Genomic DNA, 22,660 nt, shown 5'->3' on the forward strand with positions numbered 1-22,660 from the left:
GCGGGGCTCCGCGCCGCTCCCCGGGTGCCCGGGGCTGGCGCTGGGGGGCGCGGTTGCACGGCCGAGAGGCCGGAACGCGGATCGGGACTCCAGCCGGACCCCACCAGAGGGGCGAGGGTGCGTTTGTTCGGAGGGGCACCAGTGTCCCCCCTCTTTTAATTCGTCCGTCCGCGAGTGTGTCCATCCTCTATCGCTGGCTTAACTCTTCCTCTTTCTCCCTGGGGGAATTAGCTCAGACGGCACCCGCGCTGCAGGCGAGGAGGGAGGGATTCCGCCCCTTTCGAGGGCATCCGAGGCTTTCAGCCCTTCGAGGCCTCTGCCAAGACGGGAGATCCCGCAGTGACCCCTCTCGCGGGACGACCGGAATCAGGCCTTCAAATAACCCTCTTGGGGGCGCTGTTCCCTTTAGCAATATCAGAAAAACGCACAAATGCACACAATCTTGTGTTAGTTACGGAGATTATGGACTTGGGTTAAGAAACACTGGTTTCTCCTCTTTTCCGCGGCGATAGGGCTTCAGCCCAGGCAGGCTCCGTCTTCCTCATTGTGACACTTCTATGTATGAGTGTACATTATGAGAAGTGAAGCTGGGCTTGTTGCCAGCTCCTTCTCAGCAGCCACCATGTATCGCCTAGGCTTCTTCCCTGCCCTGTTCATTTTTTTTTTTTTTTTTTTCCTGGTTCTGCTGTCTCCTGACCTTGGCTTTGTGTCCGATTTTCCACTGCCCCTGACCTTTGGACTTGGCAATGAAACTTTATTTCCCTAGCTTTGATCTTGGGCAATTGGGTTCGCCCCTCCACCCCCACCCCGCCCCACGTCACACACTTCCCCATCCTGGTCCTCTACCTTCCCCTAGCTCACCCACCCCGCCTACCTGATGATAGCTGTCTGTTCAAAGATGTTCATGCAGGAAGAGCTCTGGGCTGCCACGTAAAGGAAGGAAGCCAAGGAGCCAATGAGATTTATGTGGAGCCTTGAAACTGTCTTGCCTTCCCCTTCTCTCTCCTCAGGTAGACCTGTCAAATCAGTTCCTAGAGAAACTGATTTCTCTCTCATGGCCCTGAGTGGACATGTTTCCTTACCATCCCAGAGAGGACTATACCAGCACCTAACCCAAAAGCAGGGAATCAATCCACTGTTGCCAGAGAACATTTCTTAATAAGCAATAATTGTTCCTTGGATAAACCTCATTGGCTACCATACTGCCAATGCACAAAACTCAAGAGACCACTTTTCTTTACTGAGAATTTGGACCACGAGTCAGGAGTCTGTAGCTAGTTTTTTTGTTTTGTTTTGTTTTTTTGTTTGTTCGTTCGCTTTCTGTTTTTTTGTTTTTCCTGGACCCACAAGGACACATAGGCTTGATGGTCAGATAGAGTTCGTTAAATATATTCCCAAGGTGAAGTTTTGGAGGAGCTCAGGAAGCAGGACTCTGGGAGGTCCATGGAGGCAGACAAAACTAGAGAAAAGGGGAATGCTCCACATCAGAGCGATGTGGGGAGAAAGCTGCCTGGACACTTCTTTTCTGGCTCCAGAGATAACTGCTGAACTGGCAGCAGTTTCTTTGAACCTAATTCTTCTGCTTCTTTCGCAGTTGGCCAGAACTCCCCCCTGCCACTCCCTCAGTTTTATTAAGACATCATTGACTATCAATTAGCACATTAGTTATAACACTGTAAAGTTGAAGGTGTCCAACATGGTGATGTGATATATGTATACATTGAACCACGATTACCACAGTAAGTTTAGTTAGCATCACTACCTCACAGAATGACGAATTATTTTCTTGTGATGAGAATATTTAAGATCTACTCTCTTAGCACCTTTAAAATATACGATATTAGAACTTTTGATGTAGCCACAGAGACAAGACAACAGCAGCTGGAACAAAATGAAAGTTTATTTCTCATGTGAAAGTCTGAAGTGGGTGCTGGCACTTCAGCAGCAAGCAGGGGCCCATCTGCTCATTATCGAGGCTGCTCTGGGGCGCACGCTGGTTGGTGGCTCAGTGTAGCTTTGTGCTGTGGGTGGTGGCAGGGGTGGACATAGGGCCCAGAGTCTGGATCTCAATTCCAACCAAGAACAACAGGGGGGCTGTAGGAAGAGTATCAGCCACACTTGCCAGTTGTGGCAGAATCTGATGTGACTTCTGGTCACATACACAATCCCAGGGGTCTTAATTTCTTCTAACTCCTCATCAGGGGCTCAGGGGCAAGCAAGCAGTCAGCTCTTTGCATACTACAAACACTCTTGAAATACTTCCTCTGAAAAATAGTAATTTCTGATCATTATCTGTTCAGGGAGTCTGGAATGTGTTACAAGCTAACTTTTTCTAGAAGTCAGGTTTCTGGGGGCACTTAATACAAGAGCCATGAGTGGGCAGCCATGGCTCCATTCCCTAGGCTGAACAAAGTGAAAAGATCTGGGCAGGCCTTAAGACACACCTTCTCCCACTCAAATTGCTTCCAGACCTGGCCTTTGCTGTTGGTTCTCTTTCCTAGGACCTTGAAATGAGAGAAAAAAGCAATTTGGTTCCAGAAAATTCAGAGGCAAATGGAGGCTCCAGATGTCTATCTAAGACCCTGACCTGGAAGGCCAAGATGCAAATCCTGTGTTTATGTAAGGAATTAGCAGAGACCTATCAGTTCCCAAATTAGCCTGAGGCTTTGGCTTTGACATAAGCACAAGTCAACACCACTCCTGTGATCTGAAGGGTTTTAAGGAGCAAGTTTGTTCCCACATTGGAACAGAAACTAAAGGGGTACCAAATAATCCTTAGGGTAAGCTGGGCTAACCCATTTTTTCCACAGTTTCAGGCCTCTGGGGTTTCATCTAAGCTGCTCTCCAAAGTCCACACTGTGTCAAGGCCTTTGCTGATGCCTGGGACACAGCACAGCAAGGCCACACCCAAAGGCCAGAATCGGTGCACAGTTTTGAAGGTCATAGGAAACTCTAAAGAGGGGCGCTTGGGTGGCTCATTCAGTTAAGGCTCCAACTCTCTGACTCTTGGATTTTGATCTGAGGATCCTGGGATGGAAATCCCACCACCCCCGCCAGGAGACAAAAGAAAAGGAATAAAGGATCCTAGCATCCAAAAAGAGAAAGTTTTATGTCTGCAGCCATGGCTCTGGGCAATCAGACATCCTCCTCCCTCACCTGCCATCGGGAGTGCACTAGAAGAGCTAGGAGGATGGCTTGCTGAGCACACAGTGGGGCAGAGAACTTTGGAGGATATGACGGTGTGGTAGCTGTGGATTTCCACTTTAGGATTAACTGTTTTGGGCGAGGAGGAAGTGCTGAGCGTGGGAAAGTGGGAGGGGCAGAGCTGTCTGGGCGTCTGTGTGGCAGGGGCCTGCCTATGAACTTCATGGGGAAAATGAGTAAGGGGGCAGGGTGAGGCATGGGCTTGTCCCACAGTGCTGCCTTGGTTGTCTCCGCTCTTGGAGCAAAGCTCTCCTACTGGCTGCTGGAGGCCTTCCCTGCTCAGGGGCCCTCCAGCTTGGTGCTCCTCTGCACTGTGTCAGCCATCTCTGCTGTGGGTCTTGCAGCGAGTTCCAGCCATCTGATTTGGGTTCTGTCATAGTTCCAGTGTACATTTGGAAGGCAATGAAAAGTTGACCTTCTAAGTGTATTTCCTTCTTGCAACAAGAATCCTAACAATTCTAGAACCACTTAGCCCCAGAGTTGTTTTCCAAAGACAAAGTTAAAAATAAAAGGAAGCAATAGATGTTCACCTGGTGCGGCATGGCTGGTCTGCTGTAGAGTGGCCAGGGGCCCAGGCTTGTTCCATCTTTTGCTCTCTCATCTGTAGGGTGACAGCATAGAGGAGCAGGCATGCCATGATAAAATCATGGTTCTGGAAGAAAGGAGAGCTGGTGGATAGTTGTTGGAAGGCAATCAATGCCTTCTACTCCAATGGAAAGAATGTGGGGGTTGATGGCTGGTTTTAAATCTCCACTTCTGCCACCCCGGTATCTGCATATCTCAGGCAAGTCATCTAACCTTTCTGTCCTTCAGTTTCCTTACCCGCAAAACAATTCCTACTATACCAAATGGTTGTGAGAAGTAGACATGTCCTAAAAGAGCCTAGCACAGTGTCTAGTGCAAGTTGACACATGACAAAAATACTCCCTGCCATGGCCATTGTTGGTTTCTAAGAACTCTCTTTAATTTTCATCTCAGCCCTGCTGGTCTGGCATTTTCTCACTATAAAGAGGGCAAGCATCTTTACATAGATGACTGTGCAGCGACCTTTTCTATTTTCAGCTGCTCGCATCTCTATAATATTCCATTGGGAAAAAAATACTAGAATTTATTTGCTCAGTGTATAGTAAGTAGAACATTTGAATTTTCCCAGGTTTTTACTGTTCTGTATAATATTGCTGTTTACAATGCTAATGCACATGTATATAAGCCTTTTCAGGGTGGAAACCAAGAGTGAAATTCCTGGGTCATATGAAACCCCTGTCCTCAACTTTACTAGATAATATCAGACATCTTTCCAGAGTGGTATTCCAAATCATACACACCAAAAGTTTCTTAAAGCTTTGCCATTATTGGGGCACCTGGGTGGCTCTGACTCTTGATTTTGACTCAGGTTCTGATGTCAGGGTTTGGAGCCTGCTTAAGATTCTCTCTCTCCCTCTGCCCCTCCCCCCCTTAAAAAAAGCTTTGTCATTCTGTAGGATGTGTCGTATATCTTATTATATTATAATCATGATGAAGTTTTTCTTAGTTGCAAATACCTTCTACCCCTCCAATTGTCTTTTAATTCTCCTTATAATATCTTTAGTGAATAAAGTTCCTAATTTTATTTTTTTTTAAGATTTTACTTATCTATTTGAGAGGGAGAGAGAGAGAGAGAACAAGCATGAGCAGAGAGAGGGGCAGAGGGAGAAGCGGGCTCTTTGTTGAGCAGGGAGCCTGATGAGAGGCTAGATCTCAGGACCCTGGGATCATGATCTGAGCTGAAGGCAGACACTGAACCAACTGGGCCATGCAGGGACCCCTAATGTTCATAATTTTAATGCTATTAATAGTATGTTCCTTTTTATTGTTTCCTTTTCATTTATCATCCATATTTTTTGTTGTTGTTTTTCTTTTTTTTAAAGGTCATGAAGATATTCTATATTCCCTTCTCAGAGCTGTATTATTTTGCATTTCATGGTTAGGGGTTTAATAGACCTTGGAACTGATTTTTGTGTATTATGGTAAGAAGCCTTATAGGTACCTACTTAACCTGGTGTATTTCACTGGCTAGATCTCAATGATTTGCATTTCCACCACTGTCCTATATCTAGTGTCCATATATGTGTGGATCTATGTTTTAGGGCTCTTTATTATTTCATTGGTCTATGTATCCTCATAGTAACACTCACTATCTTGATTTCTGATGATGTAGATTCTTATACCCTATTTTTCAAGAGCATCTTGGCTATCCTTGGCCCTTTTTCATTCCCATATACATTTTTAAATTGACATACCAAAACAAACCAGTTAGGATTCTGGTCAGTTTCAGTTCGCGGAGGATTGCCATCTTTACAATAGTGAGTTGTCCAATCTAAGACCATGGTAGATCTCTTCATTTATTTAGATCTACCTAAATGTCTTGCAATAAAATATTCAATGTCAGTGTAGAGGCTTTGCATATCTTTAGCATTATTTATTTTAGGCACAGAAATTTCTTTTTTTTTTTTTTTTAAAGATTTTATTTATTTATTTGACAGACGGAGATCACAAGTAGGCAAAGAGGCAGGCAAAGGGAGAGGAGGAAGCAAGCTCCCTGCTGAGCAGAGAGCCTGATGCGGGGCTTGATCCCAGGACCCTGGGATCATGACCTGACCCGAAGGCAGAGGCTTTAACCCACTGAGCCACCCAGGCGCCCCCAGAAATTTCTTAATCCCATTACTGAGGTAAAAATTGACATATAGTAACTGCACAATATTTAGAGAGTGTGATTAGATAAGTTTACCCTATGTATACATCTTGAAACCATCACTACAATCAAGATAATAAACATACCCATCATCCCCAAAAGACTCCTCGTGTCTCTTTGTAATCCTTCCTTCCCAAACATCCCCCTTCCCTACTCTGTACCCAGGCAGTCAGTAATCGGATCTCTGTCACTATAGATCAGTTTACACTTCCCAGAATTTTATATAAATGAAATCATACAGTATGTCCTCTTTTTGATCTGGTTTCATTCACTCAGCATAGCTGTTTCGATATTCATGGCTGTAGTGTGTAAGAATACTTGCTTTAAACTTTTTTAAAAAAAATTTTGAAATAGTTATATATTCACAGGAAGTTGCAAAAATAGTGCAGAGTTTCCCTGTACCCTTTACCCAGTTTCTTCTTCATGATCTTTGCATGCCTGACTGCTTCCCGTCACTAATACCTCTGCTCAAATACAGTCTGCTCAGAGAGCTTCCCTGACCAAACAATATAATCTCATCTTATTTTTCTGTCTAGAATTTATTAACAGCAGATTTTCTCATTTGTGTATTAATTTATTTGTTTATTGTGATCTCATCTTATGAGAATATGAATGACGTGGAAATAGAGACCTTGTCTGTCCTAGTTAGTGACTAGAATGGTACCCGGCATCAGTAAATAGCTGTTGAATAATAAAATAATATATCTTCCAGCTAGTGCATAATATGGTTATGGTTCTCGCTATTTTACAGATGAGAAACGGGGTTGGTAAAGATAAAGTGAGTTGCCCCAAACCACACAGTTTGTGGTAGTGGTGGTGGGGATATTGGGCACTGAGGTTTGAATCTCTGATTTATGAACATGCTATTCCCTCTTTAAAAAATTCCGAGACAGGAAGCAGGCAGTATGAAGCTGGTTGCATCTATGTCCTTCTATGGCAGGAGCCCTTCTTTATACCAGGAGACTCAGACCTTTCTTTATACCATAGACTCGGATCATAGTGCCCAGGCCAGGAACAACTGATATCTCAAGTGGTCAGCCCTTGGGGTCACTGGCCTCAGCAGCAGTGGTAGGGACTGCAAAGCCCACTGTGGGCTCCCCTACATCCCAGAAAGAGCAGACAATTAATTTCCTCCAACCCCATTCATGCTTATGGGTTTTTTCTTTAAATGAATTAATCTGGCATTTATTTCCAAATCTTTTTTAAAAAGAGGCATTACAGTTCATTACCATTTATTGCAAACAGATTTCTTGAAACGAGTCAGTCCCAATGTTGACACTATAATGCATTTTTTTTTTAAGTTTTTGGCACTATTTACTGTTTAGAACAATAGAGAGCAAGTTTTAAAATAAAAAGTGGATAGTACTTCACTGGAAAAAGATAAGAAGAGATAGATTTTACTTTTATACCCCCAATCTACATATTTTTAGTGAAGGTTACATTCAAAAGTTAATTTCCAAAAAGATAACAAGCTTACAAAATCATGATGAGAGTCAGCTGGATTTTCTTGAGAAATGAAATTAAAGCCAGATAGCACTGCTTACTTTTCAGCAAATTCTGATTTGCCAAGTTTTGAAAGGAAAAAGCCTAACGTAGTTTTCAGTGTTGTCTCCTTGCCTGGGAGAATCTGGAGGACTTGTTGCTTTCTGACAGCCTACTTTGTCATCACTGCTCCCAGTCACAACTGAGTCAAGCTTGCCATGCACAGCCCAGAGCTCAGACCCTGGTTGGAGTAGATAAACCCCCCACCTCTTTGACGGGGCTGTGGATTTCAGACATTGCTCCATGTGCTCCAGTCAATATGCATGGAGCTAGTACAAGAAAGGAACCACATCATTTACTTAAGTCTGAGAACTTTCTGGAACAAAGATCTGGCACATCCTTCAGTTACTTTATCCACTACAATTTGAGTCAGTACCCAGTAGCAATTTTTCTTCTAGGACTTCTGATCTGTGGCCAAATGTATGATCTATCAGTTGGGTCATGTTGCAAACTGTGTTATACTCAACACTTTGAAAAATGTATCATCACTGTCATATTCTTCAGAAGCAGCTCTTAGTGACCATATTTCCTGTGGGGTCAGGAAAAAGAAATGTCCCAATAAATCCCCTTTCTTACTTTCTGGATCCAACTTTTTAGGCTGCTTTCTTCTTCCTGGGGTGGATAAGTAAACCCTGGGCCTTTTCTGCTTAAAAAACGCACATAAAAACAAGACATGTTCAGTGTGTATGTATCTTTTAGAAAATACACAAAGATACCAGTACTTTAAAAAGCACCCTTGATCCCACTCATCAATGTTAATTTTTTGATGTACATCTTTGCAGACTTTAAAAATTTATTTATTTATTTGAGAAAGGGAGAGTACAAGCAGGGGGAACAGAAGAGAGAGGGGGAGAGGCAGGCTCCCCACTGAGCAGGGAGCCTGAGAGTGGGAAGGAGGGGGCTCGATCCCAAGACCCTGAGATCATGACCTGAGCAGAATGCAGAGGCTTAATGGACTGAGCCACCCAGGTGCCCCTGCAGACTTTTTAAAAAAATGTGCACACATAGGCAGTTCTTCACAGAAACGTTATTTTATTATTGTATATGTTGTATGGTAACTTCCAAAAAAACAATATAATGAATATTTGGATATATCACCAAAAATTTTTGTCCAACATGATTTTTCATGGCCGCTTAGACTACTACTTATCCAACCCGCAGGTAGAGAAACTGCTGACAAATTTCTTTTTTTTTTTTTTAAGATTTTATTTATTTATTTGACAGAGAGAGATCACAAGCAGGCAGAGAGGCAGGAGGAAGCAGACTCCCTGCTGAGCAGAGAGCCTGATGTGGGGCTCGATCCCAGGTCCCTGAGATCATGACCTGAGCCGAAGGCAGCGGCCCAACCACTGAGCCACCCAGGCGCCCCAGACAAATTTTGACTATTACAAACAATTAGGGATGAACACCATTCTCACCGAAAAATCTTTGACCTTTCTTTACCGTCTCCTTAGGAGAGAGTCACACAAGTGGAGAGGCTACAGCCAAGGGCACGCCGGATGTCAGGTGTCCCGCCAGTAACCCCAGGCCACTCGCACTCCGGTCGGCACCCCCCAGCCAGCCTGCTTAGGGAGGATGCTCCAGATGACTGCTCTGGCTCGGAGGAATCCGGGAGAGAAGGCGCCTAGGGTGCACAGCAAGCAATTGACTCTGTGGCCCCACCTAGGCCCTCTAGGGCAAAGAAAGGGGTACCCCGGCGAAGAGAGAGGAGCACGGGTGAGGGTGGGCCCGTGGAGAGAGTCACCACCTCTTTCCCTGCGCGGCACTGCATCTGTCGTTGAACCTTGGATTCCTTATCTGCGGAATGGTGATGGATTCCCTTGGTGATGGAGATATGTGGATGCGGGGCCTTCGGGGGTGCACAAAACAGAGCCCCGCCTGCGGGAGCGCGGCGGTGCCTGCTGGGGACGGAGGACCGGAGAGCCTGGCCCGCGCGGGCCCGCAGGGGGCGCCGCGAGCCCACCGGCCTAGCCGCACAGCGGGGGGCGGGGCCGCCGAGCCAAAGACGCGAGGAGGACAAAGGGGAGGGGCTGGAGCCCCGCTGCCGGGGGCTCGCTGGCCGGGACAGGGTCTTCATCTCGGGAGATTTCTAGGTTTGTTTTCCCGCGCAGTCAAAACGCTAGCAGCTTTGCAGGTCCGCGTTAGCAGGCGTGGCTCTTTCCCTCCCTGCTCAGTCCAGCGGCCGCCGGGCAGTTCCTGGGCTCCAAAGTGTTTGCTCCAGGGTTTTCAAACCTCCGCGGGGAGGCCGCCGCCTCCGGGAAGACTTACCGGACTCCCCCAGGGCTCAGGGTGGCTTCTGGTTCCGAGAGTGTGCGGCCCACTTCCTGCTTTGGGCTGTCTCGGAGGGTGGGGGCTTGGCCTCCTTACCGGGACTCGAGCCCAGTATCGCTGCCCCCGAAAACCCCTCCCTCCCGCGGGTGGTCAGAAGTTGGGGGGGGCACCGCTTCTCCCCGTAGGGCGCAGTCAAGGGTCCGCAGGAAGGGGTCATGCTGCATCCCCAACCCTTTAGCCTGTGTCCCATTCGGGGTGTGTGTGTGTGTGTGTGTGTCGGGGCCGGGGGTGGGGGTGGGTGGGGGGTGGGGGGAATGTTCCTGCATTTGTGTGGGAGTTTGTGCAGCCTGTCGGCGGGGTGTTTGTGCCTGTACAGCTGTACATGTATTTGTGAGAAAGCATTGTCTAAATTAACTAGATATCTATATGGAGTAAGTGTTCAAGTCGAAATGGAAAGGATTCTAGTCCTTGTTGCTTGGTGATATAGGTAAAATAGCCCAGAAATCTCAGCACGGTGGATTAGTACTACATGGGCAACCACAGGCCACCTAACCTTGGGCAAATCACTTCCTCAACTGGTCCCCACTGCCGCTTTGTTAGAAGATAATTGTTTAAGGGGAAAATATCTCATAAAAATATAAAGTGAGGGGCGCCTGGGTGGCTCAGTGGGTTAAGCCGCTGCCTTCGGCTCAGGTCATGATCTCAGGGTCCTGGGATCGAGTCCCGCATCGGGCTCTCTGCTCAGCGGAGAGCCTGCTTCCCTCTCTCTCTCTCTGCCTGCCTCTCCATCTACTTGTGATTTCTCTCTGTCAAATAAATAAATAAAATCTTAAAAAAAAAATATAAAGTGAATATGTGTCAGATTTTTAACTCCTTAATGAAGGAGTAATAAGCGAAAAATCAGTTCAAAGGACAATATAAAGGCCAGATACACATACCCATCAATCAGGAATAATGAAATGAATCTGTTAATTGATGCAAAATTGGCTTCTTCCATGGTGGGGAGGGGCATCAGTTGCACCTCCACCAGACAAAACTTATTTGCATTGCTATGAACCCAAATCATTTGTCTATTTTCAGTTTTCTACAATTCACAGAATCAAAGACAATGAGAGGTGGAGACTACCATGAATTGATACCCCAGAATACACTAGCCCAATGTCCAAGGGCACTTTTCTTCCTATTTCAAAAGCCTCTCACACTTTTTCCTGGCAATTTGTACAATAGGGTTGGGTTACATAAAGCTTTTTGAAAGGTTTTAGTAGTGGAACTCTTTTTCTAAGTGAAATCTTGCAGGAAATCCTAATATATAAATATACATATGTACACATATATTTTAAATTTCTGTTAAAATAATTTATTATACAATTAATACATGCTCATTGTACAAATGTCAAGTAGTACAGGTTACTAAATAAAAAATTAGGGGCACATGGTTGGCTCTGTCAGGTGAGGCTACAATTCTTTTTTTTTTTTAAAGATTTTATTTATTTATTTGAGAGAGAGACAGTGAGAGAGAGCATGAGCGAGGAGAAGGTCAGAGGGAGAAGCAGACTCCCCATGGAGCTGGGAGCCCGATGCGGGACTCGATCCCGGGACTCGGGGATCATGACCTGAGCCGAAGGCAGTCGTCCAACCAACTGAGCCACCCAGGCGTCCCGAGGCTACAATTCTTTAAGAATTTTTTTTTTAAAGACTTTTTGTTTTTTACTTATTTGACAGAGAGACATCACAAGTAGGCAGAGAGGCAGGCAGAGAGAGAGAGGAGGAAGCAAGCTCCCTGCTAAGCAGAGAGCCCGATGCGGGAATCGATCTCAGGACCCTGAGATCATGACCTGAGCCGAAGGCAGCAGCTTAACCCACTGAGCCACCCAGGTGCCAGAGGCTGCTATTCTTGATTTTAGCTCGGGTCATGATCTCAGGGTGGTGGGATTGAGCTCTGCCTCTGGCTCCAGGCTGTGCGTGGAGACTGCTTGCTTGGGATTCTCTCTCTCCCTCTCACGCTTCCCCTTCTCTCTTAAAAAAAAAAAAAAAAAAAAAAAAAAAAAAAAAAATTTAGTCTTCCTTCTCCCTCTCCCCTTTCGGTTCCAGAGGTACCTACTGTAATAGATTTTTGTATACTCCAGGAGATACCCTCTACGCATGTACAAACATACAGGTTTTAAAATGCAAACAGGATAAAAACAATTTGTTCTTCTGTACTTCATTTTTTTTTTTCAATTAAAAGTATAGAGGGGCGCCTGGTTGGCTCAGTGGGTTGAGCCTCTGCCTTTGTCCCAGGTCATGATCTCAGGGTCTTGGGATTGAGCCCGGCATTGGGCTCTCTGCTGGGCAGGGAGCCTGCTTCCCCTCTTCTCTCTGCCTGTTGCTCTGCCTACTTGTGATCTCTCTCCCTCTGTCAAATAAATAAATAAATTCTTAAAAAAAAAAAAAAGATTAAAAAAATTAAAAAAAAATTTTTTTGAAGATTTTATTTATTTATTTGACAGAGGGAGAGAGATCACAAGTAGACAGAGAGGCAGGCAAAGGGAGGGCAGGAGCAGGCTCCCCGCCCAGCAGAGAGCCTGATGAGATCATGACCTGAGCCGAAGGCAGAAGCTCAACTCACTGAGCCACCCAGGTGCCCCAAATAAAATCTTAAAAAAAAAGATTTTTTAATTTTTTAACTCCTTCAGAGTTCTACCTTATCATTTTAAATGGTAAATAGTATTCCAGGATATGGATCCTCTCAACTTACTTGGCTAGTTCTCTATTAATGGATATTTTTTAGTTTCTAGTTTTATGGTATTATAAACAAAAGCTGCAATAAACTCCCTTAACCAGTATTTTTGAGTGGTGATGTATCTGTATTTATCTATCAATAAAATTTTAGGAGTGGAATTGCTGAGGTTATGGCAGGTGCAGTTGAACATTTTGACATCTATTGCCAAGTTACCTTCCCCAGAAGTTGTCATTTATTTTGTCATTTATTTTTTTCACCTGCCAAATGGCATATCTTCACATCCCCACCAACAGTGGGTATCATCAAACTTGTAGATTTGAAAAATTTTGACTCTCATAGAGGGAGATGGCATCTTCTAGATTAGTAGTGTACTTTTCTACAATTATCTCTAGCAGTTGAAAATCTTCTCTTTGGTGAGGGGCACTTGGTTGGCATAGTAGGTTAGGCTTTTGACTCTTGATTTCTTCTCAAGTCCTGATCTTGGGCGGGGTGGGAGTCGTGAGATCCAGCCCTGACGTCCTGCTCTGTCAACAGGCAGGCAGGGAGTCTGGTCAAGGATTCTCCCTCTCCTTCAGTCCTGCCCTTTTTCCCCTTGTGCTTGAGTGCTCTCTCTCTCTCTCTCTCTGTCTCAAGGAAAATAAAATAAATAAATCTTTACAAATAATCTTCCCCTTGGTGAGAAATTACTTCATCATTTCTGCAGAATAACTCATCTGGTGTAACTTGACATAATTTGAAAAACCCTTGAGCTAGACTGATTTCCTAGGACCTCACTCCAGGAGGCAGAGTCTCTGGAAGTGGGCATTTGGCCCTGCTCGTGGCGGTGTGGAGCTTGTCTGCCCATGTGTGTGCCACAGTGTTTGATATGTGGTATGTTTTTGATATGTGTTTGAGTGTCAGTGTGTTCGTGCCAGTGAGTGTCCACCTCTCCTTGGCTGTGGGGAGCAGAGACCTCCCAAGAGCACAGGTTACCAGGGCATCAGTGTAGGACCCAGAGATCTCTCCCCATTGGGAAAAAAGAGTGGCTGGACCTTCTGTGACCTGGTACCATGAATAAGAAAGGGACTGAGGACAATGGTAGCCTCATGTTCTCAGTCTCTCCTGCCCTACTCTGCTTCTGCTGGGGCACTACTCCTGTCTCTCCTCAGAACCATAAACTTGCCTGTGGGCCCAAAGCAGCCACCCCAGTCTGACTCAACAAGCCTTTCAGCGGCTTGGAACAGTGACTCAGTTTCTCAAGAAATCAACCACTTGGGGCGCCTGGGTGGCTCAGTGGGTTAAAGCCTCTGCCTTCGGCTCAGGTCGTGATCTCGGGGTCCTGGAATCGAGCCCCACATCAGGCTCTCTGCTCAGTGGGGAGCCTGCTTCTCCCTCTCTCTGCCTGCCTCTCTGCTTACTTGTGACCTCTCTCTCTCTGTCAAATAAATAAATAAAATCTTAAAAAAAAAAAAAAAAAGAAATCAACCACTCATTGTTATGGGTGGGGGGCGGAGAGAAAATAGCCACCAGCTGGGTCTGTAGGCAGGGGCTGGAGTCATGGTTCTAAATCTGCTTGGTAACACGCTCTGTTGTTTGGAAAGTGGCTGGAAACTTAATTCACTGTCCACCAGCAATGCCAGCAGTGTATCTGGAAGAAAGAGCAGGAATGCAGGAGGGAGACAGGTATGGGCTCCAAACTGAGCTCTGTAACTCACTACCTGTGGGGTCGAGGGCCAGTCACTTGATTTCTCTGAGCCTCTTGCCTTCACCTATAAACCGGGGTTAACAGTGCCCACCTTGTGAACTCACTGTATGGATGAAATGAAATAATACATGTGATAATGGATCTTAGTAAGTATGTCAGTCAACACTCCCTGAAGAGTGACCCTCCAGATTGAGGATCTCAAAGAACATCCCCAAACATCAGAATCAGAGAGGGTCCTTCTTCCTTGGCTATGCCCACTCAGTCACTGCCTGGTGTCTCTGTACCCTTGTGAGAATGGCTATCCTCATGTGCCACTCACTGCTGTACACTTTTTCTTTTTGTTAAAGATTGCATTTTTAAGTAATCTCTACACCCAATATGGGGCTTGAACCGGTAGATGACGACTCATACCTCATGACACATCAGGGCAAAAGATATATTATTATATCTGGTGTATCTGGCTATTTGTCTGGAATAGAGAGAGAGTGGACTCCTACCTTATCCTTACAAAAATAAAATTCCAGGTGGATTAAGGGCTTATAATATAAGAAGTAAAATATTAAAAATCTGGCACAGCAAATCGGGATGCAGTACTAGCACACACCTCCCAGAATGGCTAGTGAAAAAGTCAGATATGACCACGTACTGGGTAGATATAGAGCAGTGTCTCTTGCGTTGCTGACCAGGGTGTAATTGGTACAACCACTTTGGAAAACTGTCAGTCTCTATAAAAGCTGAGCATACACATACCCCGTGACCCCACAATTAAGCCCTTGGGTAAATATACAACAGAAATGCAGACACAAATTCACCAAAAATAGGTACCAGAGGGGCGCCTGGGTGGTTACATCAATTAAACATCTGCTTTCAGCTCAGGTCATGATCCCAGGGTCCTGGGATCGAGCCCTGTGCCCGGCTCCCTGCTCAGTGGGAAGTCTGCTTCTCCCTCTCCCACTCCCCCTGCTTGTGTTCCCTCTCTTGCTGTATCCCTCTCTCTGTCAAATAAATAAATAAATAAAATCTTTAAAAAATATGTATAAGAATGTTTGTACCAGCACTATTTGTAGTAGCTCCAAATTGAAAACAAAACCCAAATGCCCATCAATAATAAAACAAATTTTAAAAATAGTCAAAGAAGTAGAAAAGTATTAATGTTTGGAACACTTACATAAAGAAGATACTGCACAGCAATGAGAAAGAATGAAGTACGTGAATGACTCTTGCAAGCATCATGTGCATTAAAGAAGTTAGACACACAAGAGCACATAGGGATGATTCATTGGAATAAAGTTTAAACATCAGCCTGTGATGTTAGAAGTCAGGATAGAGGCTAACTTTTAGGGGGTGTCATAAGTGGAAGGAGCATGAAAGAACTTCTAGGGTGCTGGAGATGTTATGTTTCTTGATCTGGGTCTCGGCTACATGAGTGTGATCACCTTGTGAAAAATCACGGATCCGTAAAGATATGTGCACTGTTTCATAAATATGTTATACTTTGACAAAAATTTTGGCAAGGAGGTTTCATATAAAGTAGAGATTAGAAGACCTTCTTAACCAAGATTGGAAGTCTAGGCAATCAAAAAGTAAGATGTTTTTGCATATGTGTGTGTGTGTGTGTGTGTGTGTGTGTGTGTGTTTAAAACATCTTTATGGCAAAAGATACTGCAAGCAATGTCAAAAAACAAGCAATAGACTTGGAAAAATTTTTTCATAATGAAAATGATAAACAAAGATTAGAAGCTGTAATATGCAAAGAGCTATCAGTTGATCAGATAAACAACCCAATAGAGAAATAGAGAAAATGATACAAACAGGCAATCCAGAGAAGAAAAATATCCAACTATATAGAAAGATGTTCAAATTTCTTAGAATTCAGTGGCGTATAAATTAAAGTAGTAATAAGATACTAGTTTGCACCCTCCAGGCTGGCAAAATTAAAAAGAGCTTCTACATCTATTTTATGTTAGGGGGGAGAAGTGTGCTCTAAATCATTGCTGGTGGAGATGTAAATTATTACAGCCATTTTGGAAATCAATCTGAAAAAATCCATTAAAATTAAAAATACATATGCCCTTTGACCTAGCAATCCCACTCCTGGGAATCTATTCCAGAGAAATAAAGGCATCTACCCAAAGGCCTGTGTGCAAGGGTGTTTATTGCAACATTGATCATAGAGGGGTACGCATGATGTGTGGGTGTGCAGACAGACACACACACACATACAGCCCAGAAACAAGCAAATGTTTCTCAGCCCGGAAGTGGTATAGAAGCTGGTGCTCTCCCTTAGGGCTCACAGTCCAGAGGCCTGGGGTAAACTGCAATCTTTCCAGTCCACAAGAGGTCTCCATCTGGAGCACAGGACAGGCAGGCAGTTGTGGATGATTAGAAGCCCTGTGACTCGTGAGGGTAGCTAACAGCATGGATTCTAAAGCAGGATTTGGAGGAGAGATCATCTGGGACAGAGGCATTCCTACAGCTCCTCTTGGCGGGGCCACCAGAATCGAAGAAGGGACCCCGACAAGGGAGGACCATGGGAGTCACTGTTGTAGATATTTAAGGTCAGTCACACCTACAGGGGCTTTTTAAAGCCAAAGCCAGGCAAAAATTCCTACTAAATGAAGGGATCAATGGCAAACAATTCTTTCTCAAAACCATGTGTTCCTTCTGAGGTGTGCGGTCAAGTCATATCTCCATCCACCTGTAGCTCTCTGTCTTTTTTCTTTTTTAAAAAGATTTTATTTATGGGGCGCCTGGGTGGCTCAGTGGGTTAAAGCCTCTGCTTTCATCTCAGGTCATGATCTCAGGGTCCTGGGATCGAGCCCCGCATCGGGCTCTCTGCTCAGCAGGGAGCCTGCTTCCCTCTCTCTCTCTCTCTTCCTGCCTCTCTGCCTACTTGTGATCTTCCTCTGTGTGTCAAATAAATAAATAAAATCTTAAAAAAAAGATTTTATTTATTTATTTGATGGAGAGAGGGACACAGTGAGAGAGGAAACACAGCAGAGGGAGTGGGAGAGGGAAAAGCAGATTTCCTGCTGAGCAGGGAGCCCGATGCTGGGCTCGATCCCAGGACCCCGGGACCATGACCTGAGCCTAAGGTAGATGCTTCACAACTGAGCCACCCAGGTGCCCCTTAACTCTCTGTCTTACGTATTAAAATGTGTAACTCTCTGTCTTACGTGAATTAAAATGTGTAGTGGGAACACCTGGGTGGCTCAGTCAGTAGAGCACCTGACTCTTGATCTCAGCTCAGGTTTTTTTTTTTTTTTTAAAGATTTTATTTATTTATTTATCAGAGAGAGAGAGAGAGCAAGCACAGGCAGACAGAGTGCAAGGCAGAGTCAGAGGGAGAAGCAGGCTCCCTGTGGAGCAAGGAGCCTGATGTGGGACTCGATCCCAGCACGCTGGGATCATGACCTGAGCCGAAGGCAGCTGCCCAACCAACTGAGCCACCCAGGCATCCCTCAGCTCAGGTTTTGATCTCAGGGTTGTGAGTTCAAGCCCTGCGCTGGGCTCTATAGTGGCCGTGGGGCCTACTGTAAAACACTCACTAAGATCCAGTGGGCTGTTGGGCAGCCTTGGCCTTGCTTAGGAAGGCAGCTCTAAACAGGCCTCTACCCTAAATTAAAGCCCACATAGTATGTATGTAAATATTTAAAATTATAAACCAAGTCAATGAACTATTAGCTAAAAATATTTTATCCTCCTGCCTTAAAAAAAGATTAAAAACAAATTTAAAGATTAAAAATTTTTATATGAATAAAAGTAGGCAAGGCAGTAAAGAAGATGGAGTTTAATTGTTTTTGCACATAGTTGGCTATTCTGTTGATTGGCTGCTGATGTGTAGATAAGTAATAAAAATATATGTAATTCAAAAAAATATACATAATTCATAAATTATTATGTATCTTTTTAGTAACTTAATTTTTCTTGCCTTCTTTATTGCAAAATTAATTGTTATAATCAAGAGTTTTGTACCATTTATGTTCTATGGCAAATTTGTGCCAAGCTAGACTATCTTTTTTGAGTCATAACTCTTAGACACTTTAAAAAATTAATTTCAATTTAGAGAAAGTTTCAGAAAGAAGTGGCTTTGTCACAAAAAATCTTAAATGCAATATTTAAATTTGGAAATGAATCATGAGTTGTACATATTCTGTTCAAATACTTCAGTGGAGTTATAGAAGATGAATTTATCATGACTGCCCTGAACCTTACAAAATATTTTAATTTCACAATATGAATTTCCCCCCCTTCTACTGTAAATGTCACCATCTCTTAAAGTGATATCGTGAGCCATGCTAGGATGTGAAGCATTAGCCACACGTAGGACATCTGTGGTTATGTATATTCAGGTTACAGAGGTAAAGTGTTGGTAGGGCAAAATGTTCCACAGCCACCACGCGCACTTGTCAATACCGCACTAATTCGTGGGTACCCCCTGGACCATGAACTGGAGCACAGGGAAGCATGAAAATGGACATGTACTCTCCTGGGAAGTGCTACTTTACTCTGTAAGAAACCTTTCCATTCATGCTATCTGGGAAAAAGGATTTGACAAGTTAATTAATTTGTCTTTTTTCTTTCTTAAGTGCTTCTGCCACTCAAATCTTCCTCTTACTCTGAAGCAGTGTCTGTCTCCAACGTTGGCAGATGCACAACCCAGAAACCTTTGTGACATGCAGACACAGTCGCTTTTTGTGTTGACCGCGTGGGGAGCGGAAGGCACGGAGTGGCTTTGCGCTAGGGCCCAGATGGTGTGGTCACTGAGCTGTTGTCTAGGCTGCAGGATGTCCTCTGCCCAGGGCTCGGCAACAGCTCCCACGGGCTCCTTAGTTTTGGAATATTCATGGTATTGTGGGAGCTTCGAAGGCAGGGCTTCGCAAACTTCCTGCAGCGCAGGATGGGTGTTCAATTTTCCCATCCAATACGGATCAGATTGTACAAATCTAATAAAAATAAATCACTAGAAAAATGAAATTGAAAAAAAATCCATATAAAATCCAAGGCTCACGTTTTAAAGACAGAAAGAGAAAAAGTTCCTCTCTGTTTCTTGTGTAACTCATCAAGACCCAGTAACAGACCATTTGTGGACTGGCGCTGGTCCACAGACCACACTTCTTGTGGTGCTGCTCAAAGTCCCAGAAGCTGGGGTAGGGACTCTCTTGCCTCTCGGGGTGGTACCAGGAACCATGAGTCTGAATCCTATCCCATTGTCTTCTTCCAGTTTCATGTTAGGTCCTCTGTTCTCTCGCTGTCTTCACACAGGTGCAGGTCCCCAAGCTTTCTCCATCTCCACAAGCCTCTGCAGCCCCTGCTTCTCCCCGAGTCACTGGTTTATGATGATGGACCTTGAAAGACATGCCTGGAGTGGGGGCTTCTGAGTCTCAGTGCAAGTGTTGCACTGAGAGTGTGACGTTGTCTTTGAAACAGCCAGGACCTCTCCTGCACCTGGTGCTCCGCTCCAGAGACTGTAGGGAGAGGAAGTCAGGCTCATCTGCCCCTTGAACGGAGAGGATGAGGCTACTTCTGCAGATGCTGCCATCTTAAACCCATTCCGGGTTTAAGACAAACTTCCTCTTAGGGGTTGATGCTGGAGCCTGGGGCTGAATTGTTTCAGTTGTCTCTGCTGGAGTCTTCAAGACTCTGCATCCAGGGCAAATGGTCATGCATATTGTAGGAAGCAGGAGATGTCTGAATTTGAGGTGTTTATTAAGATCAGACCAGAAAGCCAATAGGTCCCAGACAGGCAGCTGGTGAAGGAAGGCCTCATGGAGCTGGTCAGAGGTGAGGTCCCCCTACACTGGGCAGGGCAAATGGAAGGGGGAATGCTCTGGGCTTTCTTAGTGGAGGTAGGAACTCCCACCTACCTGGGGTCAGCATGCTTCCAGAAATCCTACATAGTATAGATACGTGCTTCTAAAATCATTCACATTTTTTTTTATCATTTACATATTTTAATGACTCATTTCAAATTTTCTATCCTTATGTCATCGCTTCCTCTTATAGATATTTTTGCAACAGATGTAGCTTTATTCATTGCAAGCTACTGGTGATTCATTTTTTTTAAAAGATTGTATTGATCTATTTGAGAAGAGAGCATGAGCAGGGAGAGGAGCAGAGGAAGAGGGAGAAGCAGACTCCCTGCTGAGCAGAGAGCCTGATGTGGGGCTTGATCCCAGGACCCTGGGATCATGACCCAAGCAGAAGGCAGATGCTCAACCAACTGAGCCACCCAGGTGCCCCAGTACTGGTGATTCATTTAAGCTTTCTCCTTTAATGTTTTAAAATTACAAAAGGAATTCAGAAGTATATAAAATGGAAATCTGTCTTTGTCACCCATACAGTCCTATGCTCCTCGATCCTCCCAAGAGTTAAGGATTTTTACCAGCTGTTAACAGTGTGCCCTTGCCAATTCATGCTATGCATTTACAGATACCTGTCTTTCCTGTCACTCACCCTGGGGGAAGCAAAGCCATGAGCCACTCATTGGAGAGGCCCAAGTGGAGAGGAATGGAAGCCTCTGGCCAGCAGCCACATGAGTGAGTTTGGGAGCAGGTCCTCACCAAACCTTCGGATGAGACTGTGGCCCTGGTTGGCATCATGACTGCAACCACATGAAAGACTCTGAGCAGGACCACCTTGAGGAATTCCTGACTCTCTGAAACTGTGTAAGATAATAAATGTCATTTTAAGCTGCTAAGTTTTGGAGTAATGGGTTACAGAGTAATATAATTAACACAGCTTTCATTCTCTCCAGTTACAACATCATTTTTAGTTCCACTCTATAAAAAAGCTCTTCAAAGAGTTGTCTATACTCATCACCTGCTTTTCCCTCCCCTTCCTCCAATCCTGTCCTAGTATGTTAGCCAATGTCTACTATCTAGGTGACTAGGATGTCACAGGGCAATGCTGTCTTAAGTACCTGTTGCAGACCCTAAGATGAGGGTTCACGTGCAGAAGATTTATTAAGGAAGAGCCCTTAATAGAAATTGGGAACAGAGTAGGGGAAGAAGGACAGGGAAGAGGAGGAAGTGCATCAAGAATGACTTTTTAGGCAAAGTCCCACTCTCTTACTGATCCCGGAGAGCTCTGGAGAAAATTACAACTGGGGCACTTCGGTGGCGCAGTCAGTTAAGCATCTGACTCTTGGTTTTGGCTCAGGTCATGAGGTCAGCATTGTGAGATCGAGGCCCATGTGGGGGCTCTGTGATCAGCACAGAGTCTGCTCGAGATTCTCTCCCTCTCTCTCTGCCCCCAACTTTCTCTCTCTCTAAAACAAGCAAATAAATCTTAAAAAAAAAAGATTAAAAAGAAAAAGTTCGTTCCATCTTGTGGGGCGCCTTGGGTAGCTTAGTTAAGCGTTTGACGCTTGATTTTGGCTCGGTTCATGATCTCATGGTCGTAAGATTGAGCCCCATGTCAGACTCTGCAGCCTGCTTGGAATTCTCTCTCTCCCTCTCCCTCTGTCCCTCCTTCCCACCCCAACCAATAAAAAAATAAATAAAATAAAATTTGTTCTGCCTTGAGGCAAAGAGCTGGGCTTTCATAATGCCATATAGTCAGTACTGTGTGGGTTATCCCAGGGGCATAAGCTCCCAGATGTTTCTGACTCTTTGCGTGTACAGGCAAAGCAGCTGCAGTAACCCAAGGGCAATAGTCTAACGATCACACGCGCAAGATCTTGGAATAAAACACCTAGACAGAAGGTGGGAGAGGGGCACAGAGAACCATTTAAAGGATTTAAGGAGAGCTCGGCAAAGTATAGTCAATAATGGCCACAACAGTGCTTCTTAAACTTTAATGTGTATTTGATTCATCAGGGGCTCTTGTTAAAATGCAGACTCTGGCTTCATAAATTTGACATGGGGTTGAATTCTGCATTCGTAATGAGCTTCCAGGTGATACTGAAGCTTTGAGTGACACTGAGCTCCGGTCACTCATGGGAGCTTCATGTTACAGGAACTGATCCTATCCCATGAAAAGAGCATCACGCATGTCCTGGTTATCTGCAGCTTTGTGTCAAACCACCCTCAAAACGGAGTGATCTAAAATACAGTTCACTGTTCTGTGGGTTGCTTGGGCTCAGCTCAGCATTTCTCACTGGGGGTCTGTCACAGAGCTGCCATCAGAAGTTGGTTGGTCTTCTGTGCTGAATGTCCCAGGGGTGAGCCTATAGGATTGGCAGCTGATACAGGCTTTTTCCAGGGAGCTCAGGAGGGATTACTGACTATCACGCCTTCGTGTGGCTTCTCCATGTGGCTTGGGCTTCTCATAGCAATGGTGGCCATTCTAAAATGAATCCAGGAGTTGTGTTAATCAGATATGGTAAGATGTGCAGACATGGAAATGACTGTCTTAGAGGAAGATGTTTATATCTACTCTAGATCCCCAGAAACAGGAGGCACAGCTCCATGCGAGGCCACATGAAGAAGGCCACCAGGGTCAGTGGGGAGGCAGAGAGGAGGGGCAGGAGAGCATTCCCAGAGGCTTGACTGGGGCTTTTGTG

General features: G+C 44.9%; 1 long non-coding RNA gene across 1 annotated transcript; it reads left to right on the plus strand.

The window, feature by feature from the left end:
• The first annotated feature begins 2 nt into the window (after window positions 1–2).
• LOC309867231 lies at window positions 3–20,854 on the plus strand. Its single transcript, XR_014313051.1, has 2 exons — window positions 3–117; window positions 20,587–20,854. It is a non-coding gene; the product is annotated as an uncharacterized lncRNA (long non-coding RNA).
• Window positions 20,855–22,660: the final 1,806 nt, after the last annotated feature.

Source organism: Mustela nivalis (assembly GCF_964662115.1).
Source record: "Mustela nivalis genome assembly, chromosome: 6".
Lineage (NCBI taxonomy): Eukaryota > Metazoa > Chordata > Mammalia > Carnivora > Mustelidae > Mustela > Mustela nivalis.